The sequence below is a fragment of the Zeus faber genome (assembly GCF_960531495.2).
Source record: "Zeus faber genome assembly, chromosome: 15".
NCBI lineage: Eukaryota > Metazoa > Chordata > Actinopteri > Zeiformes > Zeidae > Zeus > Zeus faber.
The window spans coordinates 25,869,852-25,891,360 of NC_137194.1; the positions used below are offsets into that span (position 1 = coordinate 25,869,852).

Sequence of the window (21,509 nt, forward strand, 5' to 3'; positions counted from 1 at the left end):
ATTATTATTAGGGGTCAAGTCCGCAGAACTGGAAGTGTTTTTGCTCTAAATTTTTATTATCCTTAATCTTCTTGGCATTTTTTGGGCGAAAAGTATCTGAAACATGGCAACCGCAGTACACGCAGACATCGTTGAGGCCTCGTTGGAACCGAGATGTTTCATGTGTCTTGTTGTTCATGATCAATATCGATGTACATTTTGAGCAGAAATTAGTGAAGAACTGTTGCAAATTTACCAGAAGTAGAAGAACGTTGAAGCGATTTGATTAGTTTCAGGAGCAGGTAGCTTTATGACATCATCATCCAACGATATATAAGTCCAAGCTTCGTCTTTCAAAGTCATCACATCCTGCCACTTGCGAGTGCAACATGTACACAGACAACTTGAGCCGATGCTGCGTTTTCAGGGAAACTTGTAGAACTGTAACTTGTGCTGCGTTTTACAAAACCCTGAAAACTATAGTCAGTCATAGAAGGTGATTTCGCACCGCAGGAAGTTCTAAGAACCTTTGGAGGAACTAGGGCTGGCCGATAAAATGATCTTAATCATTTTCACGAAATCTTCCATGATAAGTTATCTCTTGAGCTTGAACTTGAACTTGAACTTGAGCAAATTTTCGAGATGTATTTTCGAGACTGAGTTTGTTTCCCTCTACCTGCAAAGACGTGACAGGAACAGCCAATTGTACAGCAGAGAATCAAAGATGTGACACGAACAGCCAATCATACAGCAGGACTGCGGTACTTCCTACACTCTCTCCCCGGCCGGAGAGTGTACAGTGGGGACAAGGTCCCCCTGAGATGACGCAGCGAGTCTTCCTCAAACGCCAACTTGAACTTGGACTCCATCCCCGCAAAAGGGGAGCGGTTAGAGAAGGAATCCGCGATTTTCAGTGACGTCTGGTCCGACACGATCGGAGGGAGTCCCTCAGTCCGCTCCAAACGGCCCCGCATATAATCACTGAGTGCAGATTTGGGAACCTCAGAACCTCGGAAACTTGTGATACGTATCTAACAAGAATAAACTGGAAATTTATTGGTGTTGTTTTTTGTTTATTTTTGCTCTACAAACTATTGTATTTAGTACTTTCAATTAATTTGATTCTCATCATGGTGATTAGTGATATTGGCACAATTTCCCATTTTTTGAGGGTTTTATGGGATATTGATAATTGTTGAGGTCATATTTTATTGTTATTGTTTTTTATTGTTTATTGTTATCTTTTATGTTAAGGAGATTGCCATTTTTCTTTATAATTAGATTTACTATATAGATTTGCTATATATATATATATATATATATTATTGCCTAAGTAGTATTTTCAACTACATTTTCCTTGTTTTATTTTCTACATATTCTGCTTTTAACAGAAAATGCTTCATGTCATGTCAACTTCAATTATTTTTCCCGCTGCGTTTCTTTTTTTCCTCAAGGTTTTAGTTATTTTTCTTCTCTTTACGATGTCAGAGGTGATATTAGGTTTCTCTGAGCCTCGGGGCCAGTCAACAGCTGGCATCCCTGCACTCACACACACACACACACACACATTAACACGCACGAACACACCTTTGATAAGCACCGCCCCCTAACCTGTTTGTGTTATGTGCGCATGTCGATGTGTTTGAGTGTGACTAACGTGAGAAAACACAGCAATGGCTCCTCCTCCCCCGGCTCTGCAAACCAACCATCGCTGTCGAGGGAGAGAGGGAGAGAGAGAGAGAGACAGAGAGAGAGAGAGAGAGAGAGAGAGAAAGAGGGGGGGGTGGGGGGGCTGGGTGTCATCTGCGTACAGGTGTGTTTGAGAAAAGGCCTAGCGGAAAAGGAGAAGGAGCCGTGGAGGAGGATGAAGTCGGCAGTGGCGGAGGAGGAGAAGGAGAGGAAATCATCGGGTGAGTGGGGGAAAAGAAAGGAGATCAGGGAGAGAGAGAAAGCTGCAGACGTCTGAGATGGACGTTTTGAACGGGAAGACCTTGTGTGATGTGCAGCAGCTTTGTGTGTGTGTGTCAGGTGTCATGGTGGATAATGGCTGCACCCAGTCACCTGTTGGGGCCGTTAGCAGACTTTAACCCTTTCAACCCTGACCTACCTGGAATGAGCCGTCGTCGCCGGGATACAAAGCGTTGCAGTTGCTTTGGTTTAAGGCCCCTCAGATCCCACAGGTTCAAATGTACAGGATGACGTGTCATTGGTCACATGTAGGTAGCAGTTGACATTGATATAGATTGATATTAACTGGGATTGAACCAAGAAACTTTGAAGAGCCTCAGGAGCTTCAAACTGCAAAAACCCTGAAACCCAACCAGCTACTTCTGCTATGATACTACTACGACCACAGTGTGTTCAAGCTTTATACTGTGTACTGCAGTACTTCTGTTTGGAATAAGTAGTAAGTTCAGGTAAATGAACTGTCTACTGAAATGTTTTGTTTCATTCAATGGTTAATATCAATAAATTACTTTTGTGCAATAGGTCGTTTTACTACCATTTAACAGTTTACAATTAAAATGTTACTACACTGTTAGTACATGTTATCACATTGTCAGTTATCACACTGTTAGCACATGTTATTGCACTGTCAGTACATGCTATTACACTGTCAGTACATGTTATTACACTTTTAGTACACTGTTATTATACTTTGAGTACATTGTATTGTCATTGTTATTTCGTATGATAATCATCAATTAAACTGTCAGAGTTGTGACAGACACTAATTCTGCACATTTTAAAAATATATTGTTATTAGTTTGGTTCGGTTTGGTTTTTGGGTTTTCAGCAGCGTCTTTGTTGTGCTGGTGCAATAATGGGTGAATGATAATGAACCTCAGACAATTTGACTTCCTTTGCCTTCAAAACAAACAGTGTTTTTGATGTGTCTTCAAACAGCCGTTGTTTCTCCTGTCTGGATTTCAAAGGTAGCCTTGTGTTGTGTTGCCAGGACAAACACTGTTTTGTTTTAGCCCCAATCCATTGTTTTTGCTGTGAAATGGGGATTAATATTTTGCTGCCACAGCAGAGCATTTAAACTTGTTTTAATTACTGAAAAATGGTACAACAGCAGTGCCAGGTTTTCTGGAGGAAGATGGTGTGGGGGACTCTACCCACAGAGGGGGTTCAGGAGAGGGTGGGAGACGCAGACTTTGGAGTTGTACCATGGCGCCGGATTGTACCATGTAGTGGGGGGACGTGGGGGGCGAGGGGAACGTGTCCCCATCACGCACGGTGCTTGTTTTGTTCCATAAGGAAACTGAGAAAAATAACCTATACATCTAAGATAAAAACACACTGCTTTGGCTCACCGATCACTGGCGCCTCATCGCTGGCGCACCGTGGGCACAGTCGGTTCCGTCAGAGATGGAACGGAGCCGGCCCCGCGGCGCGATTTTACATCGGGGGCTATTCGTAAAATATTTGGGGGCTGAAGCTCTCCTGGACGCTCACCCCTAACAACACCACGTGACATATAATCTCTTGAACTTCAACTTCAACCACCGTCGCCAGCGTTCTATTACCTTAACACCTGAAAGTGAGGGGAAAGAAATCTCGGCGTGCAACCCTTTTCCGGCGCCCCTGCTTTCAGGCATTGAGGTGCCACCACGGTGGGGTTTTTATTATTGCAGTCAACAAAGAGGCTCGTTGACCAAAGGGAGAACATAAAACCAAATTACATTAAGTGAGCGTCAGGGTCCATCTTGCGATGTGGTCCGCAGGGTCTCGGCTCCTGCACCACTCCGTCTCCTTCACTGCAAGACAACCAACACATAATGAAAGGTCTCCCCGCCGAGTCGGGCCAATCAGCGCAAATGGGCCTGATGAGACCGACCCGGTACAGCTGCGCCGAGGCGGGATGAAGCCAGCGCTGTCACCTGTCGACCGTGGCTTAACCACGCCCCCTCGTCTGCCACCGATGGTTGAATTAGAGCTGCTTTAGATTGATACTGTAGATCTAAAAATGAACAATAACCTAAAAATAGACAATGAACAATACAATGTTTGCTATGTACATCTAACCTAATAATAAGCAATGAACATAGATGTTAAAATTTACAAAAATAAAAATAAATAAACCTAAAACTAAGGTAATAAATGTACAAAATAAATGATTATAAAAATACGTTTTTGAAAATTGGTATATAGAACAAACCTAAAAATTAACAAGATTGTTGTTTTTTTCCCCCAATTATACAATTAACCTAATAAATAACAACAAACAGTACCCATAAACCTAACCATAGACCAGAAAAATAAACCTAAAAACAAAACAATGAACAACACATTTTTTTGATCTTTCATTTAAATGTTTAAATGTCCATATTTCATGGTCGTACTACTGTTAGTGTACTGTGCACTTTAACCCCCTTGGGCTGAAAACCTAAACACTAAAAAAACTGAACAAACAGTAAAGGTCAAAGGTCATAGGTTGCCACAGGCCCTTTTCAGCTGAATAGGCCTCACTTTGTTGTTAAACGGCTGATTCACTGCTTTTTCATCCCCAAAAACAAGTGTTTGTTCTAAACAGAGACCAGCCATTTAAAGTTGTTTAATTTATGTTTAATTTACGTAACAGGAACAAAGAGGCTTTACAGAAACAACCCGGAGGAGGGAAGATAAATACAACACAGAACAGTTGCTTAAACCTCTTTAACGCTACTGTGTGAAATAACAACACAATCCTTTTACAAACAATACAGTGTTTATAATATTATGTGTTTGGTTTAAAGTCACTTCTCCCATTATAAAATGACATTCAACTTCTTTGCATTTCATAATCAGAGGAGGAAATACTACTCATGTCCTGTATTTCCACAGAGGGGTAGAAGCCTGGAAACCCTCAGAAAACACTTGTCAAGATGCAAACGATTCTTCTCGTCTTTGTCACAATATTATATTGAATGTGACTGATTTATAAATATACAATTTGGACAGAAAAAAATATTATTGTGAGAATCCCATTCATATCTCAGAGCTGAACTGATTCTTGTTTCACCGACCAAATCAAATGAACAGATAGGTTGGAAAATCGTAGCAAATCTTTTTACAGAGTTACTCGTATAGAGCTGAATCCACGGTTGTTGGTGGTTATTTGCATTATTCTTGTTGTTTTGTTAATTTATTTTTGTTATTTTCATAATCTTGCGTCCCACTGACCCAGCTCCCTGGTGTTCTTCTTCTGGTCGCCCAAATCCAAGTCCTCCTGGTTTTAGCGAAGAGGTGGTGTTGAAATGTGAAACGCTGTAAGAAACAGAGCTCCAGGGATGACTTTGTGGGGGTGGTCAGCAGCTCCTCTACTTACTGCTATGCTCAGTTAACCAGCTTTTGTTCTCAACCTTGGACTCCAAATTAGATTATAAAGAAATTAGGAGATATTTCAAACATATTTAAGTACTTGTTAAGAGAAAATATACCAAACTATAGCCCAAAAATATACCAAATATCAATGTAATCAGTCTTGAAGAAATGTTGGGCCACACCTTGTGCATATCAAGTGCGGTTGTGTGTGTGTGTGTGTGTGTGTGTGTGTGTGTGTGTGTGTGTGTGTGTGTGTGTGTGTGTGTGTGTGTGTGGTTGAGGGTGAATATTTGTGTGTATATGTGTCTGTGTGTGTGTGTGGTTGTTGTGTATATATATTTGTGTTTGTGTGTGGTTGTGTTTATGTGTGGTTGTGTGTGTATATTCATGTGCGTAGGTGTGTGTGGTTGTGTGTGTGTATATACATGTGTTGATGTGTGTGCGTGTGTGGTTGTGTGTATATATTTGTGCGTTCATATGTGTGTGTTTGTTTACGTGTGTGCATATTTGTGTTTATGTGTGTGTGGTTCTGTGTCTATGTACGTGTGTGTGGCCGGTTGAGTCCAGTGTGGTATCATCATGAGTCTTGGTGTGTAATTTCCTTCACAGTGGCCACAAAATTGAAGTGGTAATCTGTGAGAATATTTCATTTAGAATAATCCCATATTTGATAAATTGTTTAGCTGTGATTTGATTAGAAACAGACAGTAGTGGCTCGTCGTCATGGGGGTGGTGGAGGGGCCGCATGTCGGACTGTCTGCTCTGTTGGGGATTGATGTTGGGCTGCCCTGTGCCAAGTGATGCCCAGGCTTGTGGCCAGGTGGGGCATCCTGCATTGCGGTCGGGCAGGCCTCACCTCTACGTGGGGCGTGAGTGGGTATGGGAGTCCTGCCGGCTTGCCTCCTGGGCAGGCAGTTCCGCCGGGGTGTCGGTCTATCGGCTGCAGGGCCTGGCTCCGGATCTGTGGTCTGTGCCCCGCCGGGGATCTGTACTTGCAGGTGCGTCTTATGCCTGCACATGAGGGTGTGTTGTATATGTGCCCTTCAGGGGTGCAGGGTGATTTTGTGCTCTCTGGGACTGGGTTGTGCAGCCCGGGGTGTTGCGATGTCGGTTCACGGCTTCTCTATGGGTTGGGGACAATGTGGTGCATTGAGCTCAGAGCGTTCCTGCAGTCGTAGGGTGTCTGTGTGGCTGCGATTACTTTTTTGCTGTTTGGAGGTGCTACGATATAATTCTGACCTCATACATCCTTAACTAATTGGGACCAATCACGGTGGACACATCACACATAATGGACTCATCAAACACATACAGTACATCAACACACACGCACACTACCAGCATCTGCTACAAACACTTCCCCGAACACCCTCCTGATTGTGCCCTCCTCCTTTGTCTCCTTTACTGCTATAACTATCACAGGAAGAGGCAAATTAATTTCATTATGTTTTGTCAAATACATGCTGTCATTTAATGTTTCTATGTTTCCATTTTTCAAGCACATGTTGCTTATTTCTATGTTCATTTGTCTCATTCTCCCCCTCTTGGTTTATTGATCAAAATACTGAGTCCTGAGACTGAGGGCAGGGAGAATCCCTGGCTAAACCCTCCCCTCTGAAACAGTGTTCCCTCACAGGTACCTCAAACCAACAAAAAAGTACAAACAAAACAAATCTGGTCCAGGGGGCCTGGTTCCCCGAAACAGCATGGTCCACGATCTCCCCATTCCAGAAGTGCAGGAATTATTATTTACAAGCAAAGTATTTTCACAAAAACATCCAGTACTGAATTAAGTCCCATAGCAAAGGAAAGCTGCGGGGACCGACAATGGTCCCCACTGTATGGGACCGTAGAGGGGAAGTGAGGCCCAATCACCAGTGGTTACTGGACAGCTCTGAGCGGAGAGGGGGAGACCCTCCGCCCCCTCTCTCCCTCTTTCCTCCTCTCCCTCTTTCTGCTCCAGTTTGAGATCATGGTAAACTGCACTTACATCCTTTCAATTCTCAGATTTTTCCTGTCTGATAAAAAAAAGGATATTTCTGTCATCAATGTCAATCGCAATCGATAGAGTCGATCGCCAATGACGGACTCGATTACCGACAGACAATTTAATTGTAAATCGGCCGAAGCCTATCCTGGGCACCAGTTACCTAGACCCAGGACAGGTGTGGCTACTCAAACCACATCACCCCCGCACCACAAAGACATTCAATGTATTAGCATTGTGCATGTGCTCCTCTTCATGTTGTTCATCACGAGTTTTGGTCCGTCAACTGTCGATATGGATGAACATTCACAGAAAACAACAAGAAAAAAGTGTATGATGGATTTCCACTTTAATTCAAAGGCTTCTTTATCAGCTGCTTGTTTCTGTAACAATCACGAAAATAACTAAAATATCATTGTTTCGCTTCGCATTGCTTCACGTGCTCATAGATGACATCATCTCTTCTTTATTTTGCTTTTTCAATATCAAGTTGGAATAATAATTTGTCATTCGCCTCCTTCAAAATCTCAACTGATTCTTCAGTTTTTGACTTTATCCTTAAAGCTCTTTATTCATCAAACCTTTTCATTTCTCATTTATCACAGAAGAAATTACTGAATACTAAGTCTCCTGAACCAATAACTTTATCCTCTTGGTCACTGCAGATTGTTGGTTTCTCTTCTGAAGCTGCTTTCACACATGTACTGTAACCCTGAAATTATCAGGACATTACCCGGAGGAGCTGCATGTGTAAACGCAAATGTCTGAATCAGTTGGACTGGACATCTACCTGACTTTACCCAGGCAGCACTCGAGCGCTGCGTAATGTCCGATTTAGGGGTATGTGTGAATGAAGCAGGTGATTGTCTGGAGCATTCACAGAGAGCGAGTGGGCGTGTTGCGTGTTGATGACATCTCTCTCATGCAAATGGCACATGATAGAGACGTCATCAACACGCCCACTCTCCGAGGGTGAAGAAGGGTCATTTACATACGAGGACAAAAAAAGTCACAATTACTGATAAGTCAGTAGCCTCGACGGCCATCATGGGTGTGTTGTCAAACTCCACAGCGTCATGCATCATTGAGTCACATCCTGCCTCCTGCATGCTCTACCCAGGCTCCACCCCTCGTCTTAACCAAGCAGAGTATTTCCAGGTACTGTAAGTGTAAACGCGTCTGGCACAGACAATCTCCGGTTGTGTGTTATATGTGTGAAAGGGCAACTCCGGACAATGTCCGGACCTGATTGTCCGGAGTTCATGTGTGAAAGCAGCTTGAAACAGTCATTTATTTGAAGAAATTGATTGTTTAATTCCGGACTTGACATTTCAAAGACCTTTTTGGTTAAAAAAAGAAAATGTCTGCCAAAACTGAAAAACAAACATTAATTTGATGGTTTGTCATGGTGTTTACTGGCTGGCAGCACAATGTTCCTCAGCTGTTTGTGGATGTTTTTGTGTGTTTGTGGGGGAATTACACTATGGAGAGAATGAGGGAAAACTGAAAATTGAGAGAGAGGGAGAAATGAAAAAAGAGAAAGCGAGGTGAAGTCGACATGTTGAAATATCTGTGTCGGCCCTACATCGCCCTCATGTTTTGGCCACAACTATAAATCACCAGCACAGTTAGACATTTGTGCTAAAGGTCGAGTCCAAACCAAACACACACACACACACACACACACACACACACGCACGCGCACGCGCACACGCACACGCACACACACACACACACACACACACACACACACACACACACACACACACACACACAGTGTTCATCTTGTGGGGATGTACAAACAATAAATGACCCTGCCACATACCTGCACATTTATTCATTCACCCACTGTAAATATGACATTTTTCTATTTATTTCATGATATTTTTTTATGAATTTATTTGTTTATAATGTATCCATTATTTTATTTATTTTTACTATATATTTTTTAATTATTATTATAAAATGATATGTATTTATTCTTCTATTTACATTGTTATTATTGTATTCATGCATCTATTATTTAAATATTGAATACATTTCTTTACATATTTTTTTAATTATGTAATTTACTTTCTTTACCTTTCGCACACTCACCTTTGGATAAGCCGCTTGCCTGTTACATTCAATGTAAATTCTGTTTATTACAGATCTTGCTTATTCTAGTAATATAATAGTATATATTTACAGAATATATATTTTTTTCTAATAAATGAAAAGCAAAGGTACAGAAAAATTCAACTAAATTCTGCTTAAATTTTTCTTACATCTCTGACCAATAATAAAATGTGGCTAAAATAAAGCACATTTAGCAACAAATACATCGATCAACAGTATTCAGCTCTAGTATTTAACAGCATAAGCTCTCTAAATAGTTCATGTGTTTCTACATTTCACTTAAAAAATTTACAATAGAGTGACATGTTCATAAATGTTGAAATTATAATTACGATCGCATCTCATCAACCATGACCATGACAGCAGCAATTACGGTCCGTCCCGACGCCGGAATTTGTATTCAGAGCAGAGCAGAATCACAGGATGTAAGCTCTAAATCGTTCTCTGTAGTAGAATATTGTTTAATTAGTTTAGATGCAAATATCACGTCAGTCAGGTTTAGGTAATTTGATTTCTCCCCAAAAACACAGACGGTATTGCACATTTTTGGCAATCTCAAGCTCCATTAAAGGGTCGAAGGGTTATTTATAGTGGCGTCTCTTTGGCAGATGAACAGCAGCTAACCCAATGAAGTGGTAGAAAGAAGGGAGATGATGGATAGCACGGAGTGGATTAAGACACAAAGCTAGAGCACAGATGCTCATAGCATCATCTTATTTTCTCTTCTGAGGTTCGGCGGCCATCTTGGCTCGCTGGCCGTCTCTGACCGCCCTATCTGGCTGACGTTTTAATGACTTCGGGTTGAACCAAAATCCTCTCCTTCATCGCCTACCTCCATGTTTCTATCCCTCTGTCCTTCCTTCCATCTGTCGGTCTTTCCCTCCCCCCTTTCCAAACATTTCTTTTGTCTTCTGTATATCCCATACGCCCATTCTCTTTTCTACACCTTCTCTCTTCCATCCACCCAACTTTTCCATCCATCCATCCATGTTGATTTTCCTTCCATCCATTCAATCCAAACGCCTTTCACTTATTCCATCCATCCACCCAACCACCCATCCATCAACCCGTCAGAATCAGTATCCATACATTTTCAAATGCAATGAATTTGTCCAGAATTTAACAAGAATAGCCAAATGTAAAACAAATAGCCAGTATAGACCAAAAAGTATCCAGACATTTATCGATCCCTCTCGTGGAAACTAGTTATCTGCATTTGATCCATCCTAGTGTCTTACGTATCTAGGCGCCCGGGGACCAACTCCAGATCTTGACTGATGCCTTGCTCAGGGGCCGTCGGCATGAGCGTCTGACCGTAACGTGCATGTCTCTTTGTGGCATGGGAAACCAGTGGAAACCCACGTTTCCCCACTGAACATAGGGAGAACATGCAGCGATCCATACATAGGTACAGTACATACATACATTCATCCATACATACATACATCCACACATAATGCATTGCTGCTCATCATCCTGACAAGTACATTCACCATTGTGTTTGCTGTATCAGTCCATCTGTATCTTCAGGACAGTGTAATCCCACTGTTTGTATTTCCCTGACCCTCATGAACTGGGAGACAGGTTCAAACACAAACACATTGTTGTCGTGGATTAGCAGCACTCAATACAGAGCGAGTCCCGACTGTCAGAGAGAGAATAAAAGAGAGAGTGCTGGTTATGTAAGACCCACAAAATAGACAACCCTAACAAAGGCAGCACTGTGTCATTGTTTGCCAAAGTAAACACAAAACTTCCTCAAGAGTCAACCAGTGTATGGATGCTAATCTTTTGCTTAAAATCACATGGTTTATGTAATGTTTATTGGACATTGAAGAGTTCTTCAATGTCTGAGAACCGCAAGTTCCAGCCAGTGTGGCTGATAGTATCCATCGGCCTTGATGGCCAAGTGCATGATGGAGGTTCCCAAGGCGATGGAGCCAGATTGGGGTGGAATGCAGCTCAGATGACTGCCTATCTACCCCACTGATCAGATATTTTCCCATTGCTGAGCTCCACTCTAACCCCCATCTCCCACCACTTCTGCCCCCATTGCGCAGGGGAGCTGGAGCATGAAATAGGCTTTGCGGGCGTGGGGATATATGACATTGTGTAATGTTTCACAGTGGGTTTTTAGATTGTCATTGGCAGGTTAGAAGTCCAGTCACTGGATGGGAGACATAACCATTGAAATGGCTCTCCTACAGTAGGGAGGCACACCAAATCATCAGATAAAAAAACTGTATCATTATACAATCTTCCCACTCCATTTAAAGGCCAAGTCCAGTCAATTTTGTGTCCTCAGTTTTCCTCCAAATGGAAAATGGGGGTGTGGGTAGTCGTTATTTAATGTTGCACATTAGCTACACCATGCTGTAAAGTGATAAGCGAAGCCAAATTTCACTCGCTCTACTCACTAACTTAACTTCAGTAATGGAGATGGAAAATGAACACAGCAGCCATTTAAAGTTTAGAGATGGTGGATTCACCTGAAAATCAAAGAGCTGAATGGCTCACTAGACTTTGTGGAAGTGCAGTTTCTAGTTTAACATTTTATATCTCAGATAATATTGTACTTTGGATCAAGATCAGTTCTTTACTCATACATCTTCTACTCTCCCTTTCTCTTTATATATTGACTGACTTGAGTTAATTGAGTCGGTCGAAACTCGGTCGATCAGAGATGTTTGGCACCGTGATCCATTTAGCATGGAGTCATCTGCATAGTGACAGTCAAATCGACCCAGGACGACGATACAGTCGTCTCCCTGATACCTTAGGAGGTGTTCACATGTTTCCATATGTACATCTCTCAGTAAAATATAATTTCACTTAACCATATCAAATCTGAGAAAAGAACTGAGTTAATCTTCCACAACTCATTGTTAAAAGGCTGTAGTTGTTCAGTCACAAAGAGACAGAACTGATGTATAGAAAATGTTGTAATTCACGATACCAGCTTGGATCATCAGATTATTCCTTCTTGTCAAGTATCTTTTCATCAAGACATGAAAGTGTTGAAGTTTTAATGCTAAGATAAGTGTTTTGTTTAAAAAAATAATGTGTGGGGAAAAAACACATCATGCAGCAGGGAGAGCCATAGAAATCCATTGAAATTGGAACGCAGCTCAAAAATGCGGAAAGCACCGGAGCGGAAATTATTTTTACTCGAGAGTTCATGAAACGTGAAAACAATACTTCTTACATTTTTTGCTGTTTTTGCTATGTTGATATTTCATATTTTACAAATCAATGCCAATCACATCTAATGTTTTAAATTTGCCTCAGAAGTTCCATAACACCAACAGGACCAGGCCTAACAGCCCCCCCCCCCCCCTTGGCTTTTACCCGCCTATCGACCGGAACTCTGCTTCCATTGATCTGAATCACAACCCACACACATCCCTGTCAACAGCCCATTAGCAGCTGATTTCTGGGATGCAGTGCCCTCAAGGCAGTGTATTGGACCCCTTGTTTTTTTCTCTTTTTTCCCCACAAAATTCACTTTCATCAGACGTGACCCCATCATCATCATGTCCTCAGGCGACCGACAGATTGTTCTGCTTATGTGGATCGACTGAGTGTTCCAGAGAGAAACTCATGCGTGCGTTCATGCGTGTGTGTGTGTGTGTTTGTGTGTTTTACTTAATGTGTGTGGCAGAAAGTGATGTTCAGATTTTTATTATTGACTTTTTTCATTAAATATAAACGCCATTAAATTAAGGACGTAAGATTTTAGACAAAATGTAAAATATCATCAAAACGTACATAAATATAAAATTTCACCTTTTATGAACTTTTTCTGTATGTGTGTGTGTTTATGTCTGTGTGTGAGTGTGTTTGTGTATGGGTCGGTAGTTGGCATCGGCAAGTGTGTTCTTTTTGTTGGGTGTTTATGTGTGTGTTTATGTGTGTGTGTGTGTATCTGTCTGTCTGTGTGTGTTTGTGTGATTGTGTATGTGTGTGTATGCATGGGTGGGAAGTTACTTTGCATCTTGTCAACATGTGTTTAAGTGTTGCCAAAGTGTCTGTGTGTTTTTTTCTGTGTGTGTGTGTGTGTGTGTGTGTGTGTGTGTGTGTGTGTGTGAGTGAGACCAGTCCATGGCTTGACTTCCTGAAACTAGTTTGAAAAACACAGGGTTCGACGGTATCTTATGGATTCAAGCTTCCATTCAGAGCATCATCATTTATCTTCCACTGATCCCCCCACCCCAGCTGTTTCCGTGGGAGCACCGTGGTCTGTTAATTGATTTTGTCTTCCATAAAGGACTGAAAATTGAACCCCCACTCTATTTTTCTCCCCCTCCCCTGAGTAGGGGAGGGCGTGAGAGCCAATCCAATCTAAAGATTTCCGCCCTCTGGACGCTCTGCTGTCGCTCTCCATCAATTCTCAGCCAAGTGTAATTACGGCCCCCTAGTGGCCACTGAGACAACTGACACATCACCAGGACGAGAGCCTGAGAGAGAAAGAGAGAGAGAGAGAGAGAGAGAGAGAGAGAGAGAGAGAGAGAGAGAGAGAGAGAACACACTTGGTCCCATTACTTGTTGGTCACCAACAAGAAGTAGTAGCTCCAACTACTACTTGTCTGCGTACAAGTGTGTTTGAGAAAGGGCCTCACTGACTGATCCTGGAAACCTCCCAAAAACTCCCCTCACCTCACCGAGAAGGAGAGGAAATCATCGGGTGAGTGGGGAAAAAGAAAGGAGATCAGGGAGAGAGAGAAAGTTGCAGATGTCTGGGATGGACGTTTTGAAAGGGAAGACCTTGTGTGATGTGCAGCAGCTTTGTGTGTGTGTGTCAGGTGTCATGGTGGATAATGGCTGCACCCAGTCACCTGTTGGGCAAACTGACACATCACCAGGACTAGAGATAGAGAGAGAGGGAGAGAGAGAGAGAGAGAGACAGCGAGAGAGAGGGAGAGAGAAAGAGAGAGAGAGAGATTTAAAATAAAATGTTTTATTGAACAAACATCCAAAACACATTGCTTAGCGTTTTGAGTATGAAACAATAAGAGAATGTGAGAACATACACAACATAATAAATAACCATTAACTACATAAGCTAAACAAAGACACAATGAGCAGTATTATTGTTGATAATAGAAGTAATTTAATAAAATAAATGAACAAATACATTAAAAGTAACAATAGTGATTGCAATCGAAAAAAGATAAATGGATAAAATGAGAATTATGAAAATAAGTAAATATAAATAAATCCATATATAAATAAATCCATATATAAATAAATCCATATACATAAATGCATGTATAAATAGAGATTATGAAAAAAAATAAACTGTAAAAAAAAAAAATCTAATATGAAAGTCAAGTGTATGAAGAAGATAAACTACAAAAATAGAGAAAAACAAATAAATAAATACTTGTGTAATTATTTAATGGTCATAATCAGAAGCTGTAGGACATTTTCTTTTACGGTACATAGGACCTGTCTGGCCTCCAGCTTACGTGAGGGTGTAGAAGGTAAACTCCACCCGAAGGCAAGCTGCCAGCAGGCTGGTCAGCATGAGAACCGGGTCTAGAGAGCCTTGTTCCTGGATCCTTGTTCCTGGTTCTTCCTAGTCTTTCATAGCTGGCAAAGCCACAGCCTCCAGGACCGGGCTCCACACTCATACCGGGTCTGACTGGACTCGGGCTCCGTGCCGCTCCTGACGCAACACCCGCCACCATACAGACAACAAAACTTAACAATAAACTAAAACTAAACAATAAATTAAGAAAAAAGTTACGCTACAACTCACACAAATTACTAAAAAGTCAGAAAACTAAAATCATCACAACTAAAAAAAATCATCAGAACATGGACCCACTTTCTGTTTGCTGCGTACCTGGAGCTAAAAATAAACAACTGCAGTGAAAAAACAAACCTAGCCTCTGACACCGTCCCTGCGAGCCTCGCACACCACAAGAAAGCTGCTCCACAGTCTCTCCATCTTGGCAGAATGGACAGCCCTCCCCTCTTCCTGGATCCAGATGCGCCATGGCGTGCCTTGGTGGCTATTATCCTATGCACCACCCTACACTGGAGATCCCCCGTCCTTTTATCGATGGGGGGCTTGTACATGGAACGCCAGCTGCCCCTGGGGCAAGAGTTTGGGCCAAAGGAGTCCGTCCACCTGGAGGCCCCCACCCCTCTGAGTGAGCGCAGGTTAAGCACCTTGGTGCAGGTTTGGTAGGCTGCTCTCTTCCCCACTCTCTCAAAGCGGCCCAGTTGTGGAGTTGTGAAGGACAGGACTTGACCCCTCTACTCTGTCCACCCCTCCACAGCATGCAAGACCGTCAGAGAGGGGAACATGTACTCAGGAGCGCCAGGTCTCCCTTCTTGGGCACCCCGACGACAGGAGGCCGGCAGGGAGCCCCTCCCCACACATTTCAGCAGGACGTCCAGTGGGTCCTGCCCCACGCAGCTCCAGAAGTGTCTGAGAAACTCAGCAGGAAGCCTGTCCACTCCAGGCACCTTGCCCAGTACCATCTGCCCCACCTCGGTGGTGAGTTCCTCCTCCTCTCCCAGCTGAGGGAGCCCCTGAAGGAGCTGTGCGATGGATTCCTCCTCACAGTCCTCTGCCCTGTAGGGGGTCAACGGGAGGACTCCACCCTGTTGGAGGGCAGCGCAAGCGGCATCACCTGCACAAACAGGCTGTCCACTGTGATGCTGCTGTCCACCAGTTGGATCACAAAGTGCTCCTGCTTCACAAAAACCACCATCACCCGCTCACTCTAGCGGCAAAGACAAGTTCTGGGCCACAGCCTCCAGGACCTGGCTCCGACTGGACCCCCACTCCGTGCCGCAGGGACAACGCCGGCGTCGGGCTGAACGCCATGACGGCAACACCCGCCACCAAACAGACAACAAAACTTAAAAGTAAACTAAAAATAAAAAAATAAATTAAGAAAAAAGTTACACTACAACTCACACAAATTACTACAACATGAATATAGAACAGAAAAGACAGAAAAAACAGTGAACTGCTTAAAGTTTGTGGCACAAACAAATGACCACGCTGTCAGCTCACACACGTCCAACTCCTCCTCAGAGAGAGAGAGAGAGAGAAAGATGACAGAGAGACTATAATGAAGTTTAAATGGAGACATGGCGAACAACACAGAGGGCGACGGCCTTTTCCAAAAGCTTTGTGTCCAATTCCTAAAGCTCTGTTTTTCGTGTGGAGGCCAAAACGCAGTGAAAATACTACATTTCCAAAAATATCTGTATTTCGATTACTATACTTCTTCAGTTGTGTCGTTTGTTGAATCATATTTCTATTGAGCGCCTCTGTGGGAAACACCAGGAATTGCACTGCACATACGCGCGGCGTTTTACAATTTAAAACGCACACATTTCTTGCGTTGCCTTACGCAGCTTTTACACCATAGGTCTTAATGACCACTTGCGATTCTTTTTTAACACCGACATCATCTATAAGGGATTCTTGTGTTTAAATCATACAGTAAAAAAAAATTGCTCAAAATCAACCCTCCATGCCCACTTCATACTTGAGCCTATGAACACAGCCCATTCGCCCTCTTCCATGGATGCAAGTTAAAAATAAATTATAATTCAAGCTGGTTTTTCAAAAAAGTCTTTCGAGGTATTCATCGTATGAATCAAATTGTATTCATTTTTTCTAAACATTTATTTCTATGGATGCCTTTGATTTAATCCTGCACTGACTCCTCTCCCCACCGGCATGTTACCTCGGCAACACTCAGTTGGCTTGAGCCATCGTCCTCCACCACATTTGAAACAGTGTAATTAAAGTTTTGTTTGAACTCTCGCCACCTGCACACGTCATGATCTTCGCATTGATGACGTTTGAGATCGCAAAGACCGTCAAATTCTGATCTATGCGTTGAGATGGAAGTGGCGTTAGCTGATATCTGATTCGTACCAGGTTTACTTCCACATATGAAATGTGGCCCAAAACCGATCTGAAAATATCTGAATCCATCCATGTGTTTGTTTCCTGTTTAGACGTTAATAATACATATCCGATCTGTGACACATGTGGGCAAAACATCAGAATTAGGTCATTTCAGTTTGCGGTGTAAACGCAGCCTTAATGCTCCTGCTGAGCCTGGCATGCCTGCCTCCATGCGTGTACAAAGTTGAAAGTTGCTTTGGAGAAAAGCATCTGAGCAATGACCTCATGTAATGTTAAATGGTATTGGAAGAATGAACTGATTCGGTTCATAATGAACATTTTATTTACATTTGAACTTTATCGCCGTATTCATATTTCAGCCAGAACAAGAACACTTTATCCCCAAGAGCAATGTATTGTTTCCTATTTAGTCCACAATCACTCACCCCACCATGCAAATGCCAAATTAGGCTTCAAAAACCCTGTTCACTGACGACATTTGAAGGTTTTATTTTCTCACAGATTTCCTGGATGTTTTTTCGGCAGCGGTGCTGTGCTCCAGTAGCTGCGTCAGGCACTGGGGACCAGGTGGCGATGAGAAGTTCAAAAGACGATGGATTCTTAGAGAGAGAGAGAGATAGAGAGAGAGCGAAAGAGAAAGAGATGGAGCTTCATCCCGAGGGTTTCCTCTCATCCCTCTGTTAATCAAGCCAATTTGTTATATTTTACGGATGGAAGAGCCCCCATCCAAGAACAATGTTAAAACCAAAATTTACCAATATTTTAACATAATATACTGAATCAATATTTTACATTACACTCCATTATGTCATTTGCAGCAAGTCGCTTGGATGCCTGACACCTTGAATATCTTGGCTAAATGGACAGACTCTCGGGGAAGTTTTTGTTTGTTTTTCTTTAATAGAATGCCATTGATTCAGCCGTGTAATTGTGGGCTCGAACTCTGATTTGCTGGTTTTAGGTGTTGGATGGATCAAAAGAAGGCTTAACAATTGTATTTCTTTCTACTTTATGAAGGCTTATTCTGTCTTATTTCCAATCAATGGACGCTCATGTGAATCGAGCGTGCGGCCATTACTGAACTTTGAATGGTGTCTTGCTGGGTATTGCTTTTACAAATGGCCAATCTTTGAGTTTCCAGTGTTTCCAGTGTTTTTTGCCTTAGACTTCAATTTAGTCTACTTGCCGGAGTGACTCCCGACTCCCGAGTCATTTAAAAAGAGTTGTTCAAACGAATCGTTGGCAAATCTTATACAGTGGTACCTCGATTTACGACTGTAATTGGTTCTATAAGAACGGTCGTATGTTAAAACAGTCGTATGTCGAATTTTTCCCATATACACCACGCTCATATTTTTCTATGATTTCCTTCTTGGTTTCAAAATATTATAGTTTCAAAAAAATATTGATAAGCCACAAACTGCGTGCACACACAATGTAGGTCGCCCGCTGACTGACTGCTGACTGACTGCTGACTGGCTGCTGACTGACTGCTGACTGACTGCTGACTGGCCGCCGACGCGCCAACTGCAAATTTCCACGGTCGTATCTTGGAGCAGTTGGTCGCAAGTAGATACAAATTTTTGCGACTATCGCTGCTCGTATCTTGGATTAGTCATAAGTAGATGCAGTCGTAAGTCGAGGTACCACTGTAACACTAACTATTAGTATAGTAGATCATAATAGTAAGCAGATGTTTCTGACCTTTGTCGTGGTTAACACGATAGCGGTGAATCGTGGGATTATTTCACTGTAAAAAGGTTGGAAACACTGTCGTAAGGGCTATAGCGAGTGTCCATAGGAAGTCTACAGGAAGCTTATAGGACGTCTATATGAGGTCTATAGGAAGCTTATATGAAGCCTATAGGTAGTCTATAAGAAGCTGATAGGGAGTCTATAGAGGGCTTATAGAAAGTCTATAGGAAGTCAATAGGAAGTATATAAGAGGCTTATAGGAAGTCTATAGGAAGCTCATGCAAAGCCTGTAGGAAGTTTATAGGAAGCTGGAAGTCTCTAGCGGGCTTATAGGAAGTCTGGAGGAGAGTTATAGGAAGTCTGTATGAAGCTTATAGTAAGTCCGTAGAAAGCTTATAGGAATTCCATAGTAAGCTTATAGGAAGTCTATATGAAGCTTAAAGGAAGTCTATAGGAAGCTTATACGAAGCCTATAGGAACGCCTATAGCCGCTATAGGACGCTTATATCAAGTCTATAGGAAGTCTATATAAAGCTTATAGGACGTCTATACAGTAGGAAGTATATAGGAAGTACTGTATATAGGGAGCATATAGGAACCCCATAGGAACTCTGTAAAAAGTCTCAGCCAATGGAAACTCTATAGAAACTCTATAGGAAGCTTAAAGGTACTCTATAGGAAGTGGAGTGATCAGTTATGTTGGTATTCAGGCCGTTTGGTGATCGTGTTGTTGTTGGAGATTTAGGTGCTTGTCAATCACTGAAATCACAACAACGTCAACACTGTAGGTGTCAACAGCGTTAATATGTCTTAATATTTCTGAGCAGAACTGACAGTACTCACAGAACTGACAGAAGTGACCGTGACAGGACTGACCGCTTGGAGAGTAATTCCCATTAAGTATCCCCAGCAATATCTTGTTCATTAGCAAAGGGAAAGGAGCAGCAAATGACTATAATAACCTTCCACATCTTCCTGTTCAGGAACTGCTGAACTGGGGATGAACTTTCACTGGAAAATGTACATAAATGGCTGGGACGTCTATAATTTAGGCAACAATTGCTTCTAAATTAAGCGCTCTAGGATTCACAAAGCAAGCTCCCGATGACAGCCCCCTTTCCCGAAAACCTAAACCCCGCCGCATAATTTATTCTGCTGCACTTTGTAGAAGAAGGAGACGGAGACGAAGAGTGTGGCCCAAGGAAATAACTAAATATAACAGAATTACTCAAATAATTCTCCTTTAAAATTCTAAAATATTCACAAGCCGCAGAATGCACAGAATAGCAGAGATTGTGAGGAGAAAACAGCCAGAGGGAGCTATCAAAATCATATTCAGTTTATTCTTATTATTTTAAGGACAATTGAATATACAAGGTGTGAGGATTGGTGCATAGCTCTACAGACAATTAGCATAAAAAAACAGTCTGAAGAATAATCAGATATGTAATATATACATATACTGTATATACATTTACAATAAACATATTAAAATAATATATACATGATAATAAATAATAGATTAATAATATATACATTAAAAAAAATAATCATATCAATCAATATTCTATGCACAGAATAAATAATTGATATAGGATAAAGTACTTACTATGTACTTACTATTGTGTTATAGCAGTGCTATTACACAATATTGCACAAATTGTGTGTGTGTGTATGTGTAGGAGTATGTGTATGTGTGTGTGTGATCCTAGCACCAGTCTCCTCATATTAAACAGTCACGCCTTTTCATTATGTAAGCATTACTGTCCCCTCTGAGTGGTTCCAGCAGGAAACTTGAAAGCTAAATTACATTTACATACATAACATTATGAATGTCTCTCCCTCACCCTCCTTACCCCTCCAGACCCCACCCACCCACACACCCACCCACCCACCCAGCCAACCATGTAATGCTTAATGCCAACAGTAATTTGCCACCACAGTCATCTCAATTACCATTGAAACCGCAGCCTGCTTCATCTATCCTGCGTTTTAAATCTATCCTCGCACCATGTAGCGTATATCTCTCTCTGGTTATTTACAGCTAATAAGCCTCAATGAGCCTTTCATCCCTCTGAACTCATGGGGGGTTGAGGGGTGGTAGTGGTGGGACGTAAACTTATGAGAATCATTCCCCTTTCAGGGTCGGCAGAATAAATCAGGCTCCATCTCAACGAGCTGGAACTGTTTATCAGGTCCGCTAACAGTGTTTCTCAACCTTTTTTCTGCCACAGCACATTTTTTGCTATGAGATTATCATACGGTACTATGCCACAATCCTGTTAACCATTAAAACATTGGAAAGATAGAGAGAAGTATCGAATCGACTCAGGAGTCTGGAGTCACTCTGCAAAAAGAGTGGACGAGCGAGTGAATCTTCAGTTCACAAGCTGAAACAATTACTAAAGACAAATTTAAAGTATAAGGCACAAAAGGGCAAGGCATTTGGCATAAATCATATTGAACGTGACTGATTTACAGTTTGCATTACACCCAAAGAAATTTTTGAAAAAATTA

The 21,509-nt window shown here is 42.0% G+C and overlaps 1 protein-coding gene across 2 annotated transcripts in view; it reads left to right on the top strand.

The window, feature by feature from the left end:
- The window catches only part of LOC307240681 (kazrin-like), a 152,517-nt gene that overhangs the window by 107,985 nt on the left and 23,023 nt on the right, over positions 1-21,509 (top strand). The gene's annotated exons all lie outside the window — the stretch shown is intronic.